Genomic DNA, 6696 nt, shown 5'->3' with positions numbered 1-6696 from the left:
AAGGTAATATTGAGTGAACATTTTTACATTTTAAATGTAGCCTAAATTTTAAACAATATTGTCAATTATTGTTTGTTATATTTTACAACTAAATAATATTTCCAACAAAATCCGTGACAGAACTGGTGTACGTCTCCAAGTAACAGCGGTGTTTCGTTAGTGAAAGAATCTGCAGCTTTGAATGATTCAGAGAGAGTCAGTGATTAATAACCCATTCATAACTACAGCCATTTGCTTTGTTACTGAATGAATGACGCAATGCTTTGCTCATTAAGACAGTGACTTGCTGCCACCTACTGGCGATTTTAGTTTTAAATCAACAAAGTTTGTTTTGCCATCATTTATTGCTTTATTATATTAATAATAGGCCTACACTTAATGGCATGTTAAGAATATGACATAAAACATGATTTACAATTAATAATAAGGCTAGAAATATTTGCGCCTGTAAATCAATTTAAGGGGGCAAATATTGTCCCTTAATGGAAACGATGTGACTGCGGTCTAAGTGGGGGTACTCAGAAGAATGTTAAATGCCCCAAGGCGTACGCCACAGTAAAAAGTTTGAGAACCACTGTTCTATGGCATCGTGAAGCACCTTTATTTTTAAGAGTGTAAGAGACTATGTTAAACTAACTAAAGATTTGTTTTATAGAATTCCTTCTTCTTATTGGGAGTGATGACATATTTTTGACCAATGAAAAACAAGTTAGTGTTTTAGCATTTCCCACTTCATCATCCTGATGTCAATGTGTTTTTGGTTAAATGCCTAAAATAAGGTCAAATGAAAGCTCATATTTTCATGTTTTATTCTGTGACATAAAATACATAAAATCAAAAGTGATTTATTTTTTAAAGCTTTTACTTGTCTTGAAAAAAGCAGTCACTAACGAACACCTAAATGGGACTACAGAGGTTGTGGGGAATATTAAACATCTTCATGCCCAACAGGTAAACTAGTCGCTTTCATAGCCTCACTGTGTTTAAAATCTCGCTTTTGCAAAGTATTCAAACTTAAACTTTTAGTGAAACTGTTTTTTTTTTTTAAGACTGAAAGGGTTTAATGGTGTGAAGCTGAAGACATGTGACTGTAGTTTAGTTGGTTTACAGCCTATGTTTAGCTTTTTACTTTTGCTAATTACATTTAGGCTTCAAAATGTATAAAAGTTATGTTCATTTGTAAAGACTATCATGACACTTGTAAGATTCATAAACTTTTGTTGGCCACAAGGCTTATTTTCAGCACTAATCCAAAGGCAAGTGGAAAAGTTATTTTGTCAAAGGAACCAGGCTGATGCTAACTTACGGGATGGCCTACAAAAATACGCCATCACTGCAGCCCTCTATTATTACTTTTGGATCTTTTTTTTATGGTGCAAACTATTTCAGATACACCCACACCTAAAATCTAAGTCAAATAAACTGTGGTTGTTGCTTTATGTGTCAGTTAGATGGTCTCTTCCTCTCTATGTAGGCGGTTTTTGGCCAGAATAAGCCACTACATGGTCAAAAGTCTGTCTGCATCAGACTGGCCATCGTTTGACATATCTGTTCGAGTCGCTGCTTGACAAGGATCCCCTGCAAGCTCACTAAAATCCTCCAAGGGCTTTTATTGGAATTCTGCAATTTAGAGCAGTGCTCCGGGGTTCGCTTTAAATTGTATCTGAAAGTGCTTGGCTTCTTTCTTCCAATCGCCGTCCCCAGACAGCTAAAATAAGCAGCTTTCTGCAGAAGAAGAAGAGACATTCTCTTATTTTGGTGTTATCATTGTAATTATCGTTGAAAATGAATTGCTGCTGTTTTCTGAGATACCCGGTCGCAGATGAAAGCTGAATAGGCATCTGTGTATAATAGAATTTCATCTTTTGGGCTATTGATGAAGATTAATAATCACAGCAGGATGACACCATGTTGCTTGTAAACCCCTCATAATTCTTCATTAGGGGCTGATTTAATGGGAAAGGCATTTTGAAAGGCGATTATATATTAATAAACAGAAAAACCCTGAGGGTGATCTTTTTAATTACAATCATTTAATTAAACTCATTAAAATTATTTCCTATGGATGAATTCAATCTTAACAAAAACTGAAATGCATAAACTTTTTTTTTCAAAGTACAACCAGTTTATTTAAGAAGAGAACAGGTGCACGAGAGAAAATAGTAATTTCTTCACTAATAAAGAATGTTAATGGCATTCTAATGGAGTTTCTATCATAATTTGGAACCAGTCCTAAAGGATTCTAATGGAATCAACTGAGAAGCCCACAAGAATCAGTTCCTATTTGACAGAATTTCTGTTTATCCAATAGGATCTTAATTGACACTCAAAGGAAGAAATTTCCATTAGCAATCCTGTGCCATCCTTTAGGCTTTTATGACTTTGAAGGGAGTTCATGTCCTCATGTGGGTTTTATCATATAAATTCCAGAGGTGCTGGATATACCTCTTTTTAATAATTGCTTCCTGGGAATTTTCTGATTTTATGAGAAGCAATCAACTCTCTTACGTCTTTCTGCAGTCGAGAGGCAGCAGGGTGTTGAGGCCTAAAGATAAATGCTGGCTTTTTCAAGTGCTTCCTCAACCTTCAAACGCCTCCTCCCTCCACTTTGTTCACTCTTAACAGCTTTCACAGACAGACGTGATGAGATATATCTTTAATCTAGTCTCTGAGTGTTTCTTCAACTGTGGACACTTTGGCCATGTGAAAGTATATTCTCTTAAAACATATTTTTTCATACTTGTACTATTTCAATATTTCTACTAACAATTTGCTAGTAGAAAGAATAGCAATATCAAATATAGCCGCAAGCAGCAATTAAGGGGTCGAGCACCACAGAAGCAAGCATCAGACCAACTTCAGCAATTAATAATTGGAGCCATTTTAAGATATTTTTAGTCAAAATGGCAGAAAAATCATATACAACTGCTAGTAATATAATTTAATGGCTTTTGACATTTGACCAACAGGTGACGCTGTTATCAAATCGATGTGGTGTGTTCTGTGTGAGGTGAAAATGGCACACACAAAGTTTGGTGTAAATATGTCAAAGCTTTGCAGAGATACAGCCTCAGTTTGGCATCTTTCCAGCAAATTTGTTGATGCGTTAAACGAAAACCGTTTTGTATTTCGATACGAAATCCATAACTTTTTGCCAGCATGGTCAGAAGATGATCAGAGTCAAATTTGGTGAAAATCAGACATATGGTCTAGGAGGAGTTCGAAAAAGTAGGTTTTCGACATTAATCAAAATGGCGGACAGGAAGTTCGGCCAATTTTGGCATAATTGGTATTGAAGTTCTCGGCATGACGCAAAGAATATATTGAGATCATTTTCATTACAATAGGCCAAACCATCAAGGACAAGTTCGAAAAAGTAGGCTTTTCAAACTATTAAAAATAGCAAAAAATAATTTTGCTTCTAGACCTTACGGTTCAAAAGTTATTAGCATAAACATGAGTGAAATTTTGGACAAGTGGTGGCGCTAGACAGTTTGAGTTAGAGACATCCAATTTGCTATGTTGACAGTTCAGACACTCCTCTATCAGTGTGCCAAATTTCACAACTTTCCTACAAGCGGTTTCATGGGCTGCCGTAGACTCAAGAGCGGAAGAAACAGAAGAAGAAGAAGAAATCTAACGGATGCAAGAGGTGCCTACGCACCTTCGGTGCTTGGCCCCTAATAATCTTTCTGCAGGTAAAAAACATTAAAGAACATCTTCATTTGTAATCTTTTTGTTTTAACATATTTTTACTTATTATTTTTGCTTTGAAAGGTAGGGAATATAAGTGAATTTCATTAGAATTTTACATTAAAGTGGTTGATTGCAATTTCACTTTTTTAACGTTAGTTAGTGTGTAATGTTGCTGTTTGAGCATAAACAATATCTGCAAAGTTGCAGTGCTGAAAGTTCAATGCAAACAGAGATATCGTCTTTTAAAATTCTAGAAGTTTAATGCCTACAAAAACAGCTGGTAAGGGACTTCAATGAACTACTTCCCAGGTCTGATACGTCACGGACCCAGATAAACCCCGCCCTTGGGAACATGTAAGGAAGGGGGCGAGGCCATGCTGTGTTGCTTTAGAAAAGAGGAAGAGAAAACTAGGGGTGCACGTAAAAATCTATTCATATATGAATCGCGATTCTGTCTTCTAACGATTGTAATGGATTCACAAGTTTCAAAATTAATGTTCTAAAACAGCCGTTCTTACTGCTGTTCCTCGCTTCACCCTGCTCTGCATCTCTCTCTCTCTCTCTCTCTCTCTCTCTCTCTCATTCAGATCGCGTTATACATGGACGCGTGTGCGGTTGCTGTACTGTATTAAAGCTTTAATCAGAATAAAACCGTATATTAAAAGCTAACATAAGCAGTAGCATAATAACAGCGTATCTAAAAGTATGAGACAACAAACAACCAAACATACCATTAAGAGCCGAGCTTGCACAGGTTCTGCGCGATCCTCTTCACTAATATCCTCTGCGTCTCAATCGGGCTCAAAATGATAAGCAATATAGACGACGCCATTGTTTACAATACAACCGGAGCACATGCCGCTGAGCTGAGGGGCGGGACATTTAGACGCACGCTTGGCAGTTTAGTGAATCACAACACATTGAGCCAGCTAACCAATCAGAGCCCATCACGTATTTCTGAGGGAGGGGCTTCATAAAAACAGGAAATAATTGAGGTGTTTGTCAGAGAAGGGACAGAGCAGTGTGGAATAAAGGTAAATTATATGAAAAATAATGTGTTTTTAAAAAACGAAGCATGAACACATGTTAGACTGCACCCCATAAACACAATTAAGCCTAGAAAAAAAACAGTAAACCACCCCTTTAAAAATTGAAATTTTAATATAACATTATAACATAATTGAATGCAACATATACCTTTACCCCACATCCATCAATAAAATGTTATCTTTTTGGCCCTTCCTAGTAAAAAAAAAAAAATGATGATGATGATGATGATGATTTTTAGAAAAAATAAGCATGAAGTTCATTCATGTTCAAGTGGATCACATGAATTTGCCACATTGACTAACAAAAAGCTGCTTGGTTTAAAAGCAACTTAAGTGTGAACCAAAATTTGTCTTAATGTGACCCTATAAAACATTCATGATATTATCTGAAAACTAGAAATGCAAAATAAATTAATACCAAATCTTTTAAATTGATCATATTGGTCGATATTATATATTTAGTTGTGCATGTTCCTCTCTTGTTTTTACTTTTTAAAAGGATTTAATTTGCTTTTAGCTCTTGAAAATTTTATATTTAAGTGTTTTATTTTTAATAAGTTTAGACAAATTACTATAGAATTTTAACACAGGCCATTTTTCAGTTATAATTCATAAAATAAAAATAATGAATAGCTCATCCATTTCAGCCAGAATTTGAGAACTGGCACTTTCCTAATCCAAACTATTATTTGGCAGTCAGAAACTATGATTAATAAATTGTATAAAACATATAAAATACATGACGACTTGTCCTGAAATCACATATCAGCCTCATCATTATATAGTTGACTCTTGACTTAATGTATCCAAGTGATTTTATCATGTTTAACTATTACAAAAATATGATATTGGACTTTATGTTTGCACAATCCATAGAAATTTCCTAATTTAACCAACATACAAAGCTACTGCTAGAGAAAGCACGTCATTATGCCTTTGTTCTTTGTTTTGTGTCGACTTCCTCTTGACAGCCAGTCCAGGTCTTCCCTACATGTAAAACCAGTGATAGGGAGCTGATGTGAAAGCTTTAAATCTGTATACAGCGAAAAAAAGCAATAACCCGCTGTACCATAAGTCAAAGAGATCTAAATTTAGCCCCAGCAGGATCAATGTGGGGCGCCTGAGGAAGCAGATCTGGTGCTCATCTCAGCGGACGGACACTCAGCATCTCTCAGCACAAACCGCCTTTGTTTCATGTCAGTGTTGAAGAGAAAAGGCAAGGTTACAGTAGTAGATGGTGAGCTGCAGCTATTTAGCGTTTGGGTTATTAAATGCTAAAAGTAAATGCATGGGTTGCCTAATTAGCTCTAATGCACAGCCAGCCATATACAGGCCTCTCTGAACTGAGCTCACTTCACAAACTATTCCCAGAGCAACAGAGAGATGAAAACACCAATACTGTTGACACTGACAGATTGCCACAGTAGTCAGGAGACATGCTGCCTTGTCTTGCTGGGTAATTATGCCTTCTCTCATTTAGTTTCCCTCTAGCAAGACCAAATGTGTTTGGGAGAGAAGCATATCAAGTAACATCAGTCACGACTGTCAGCGCTAAGGGATGGTTTCATCATATCATGCTAGCTGTGGTTATATCATCGCTTCAGGGATCATTGATTTCAACATTTTTCATGTTAATCGTTCATCCTGTGGTCATATATGGTGTCTCTGTTTGCGACGCACATTTGTCAATAATTTCAAATATTTGGATAAACTCGGGGCATCGTTTTACGTCTTTTGTCAGGCTGGAAGTTTTCTCCACTTCACTTCCATGTGCAATGATTGGGATTCAATTGAAAAAAAAAAAGAGGAAAAAACAGAAAATAGTAAAAGTAAAAAATTCTAAATAAATGCTGTTATTTAGAATTTTCTAATCATTCTTAGGCCCCTGAAAAAAAAAAATGGTATTGTTTTCACAAAATTATTAAGCAGCAAAACACAAGTTACCTTTTTT

This window comes from Onychostoma macrolepis, chromosome 15 (assembly GCF_012432095.1).
Source record: "Onychostoma macrolepis isolate SWU-2019 chromosome 15, ASM1243209v1, whole genome shotgun sequence".
In the NCBI taxonomy this organism is placed as follows: domain Eukaryota; kingdom Metazoa; phylum Chordata; class Actinopteri; order Cypriniformes; family Cyprinidae; genus Onychostoma; species Onychostoma macrolepis.
The sequence above is the reverse complement of the archived record's forward strand: the minus strand, read 5'-3'. Positions refer to the sequence as shown.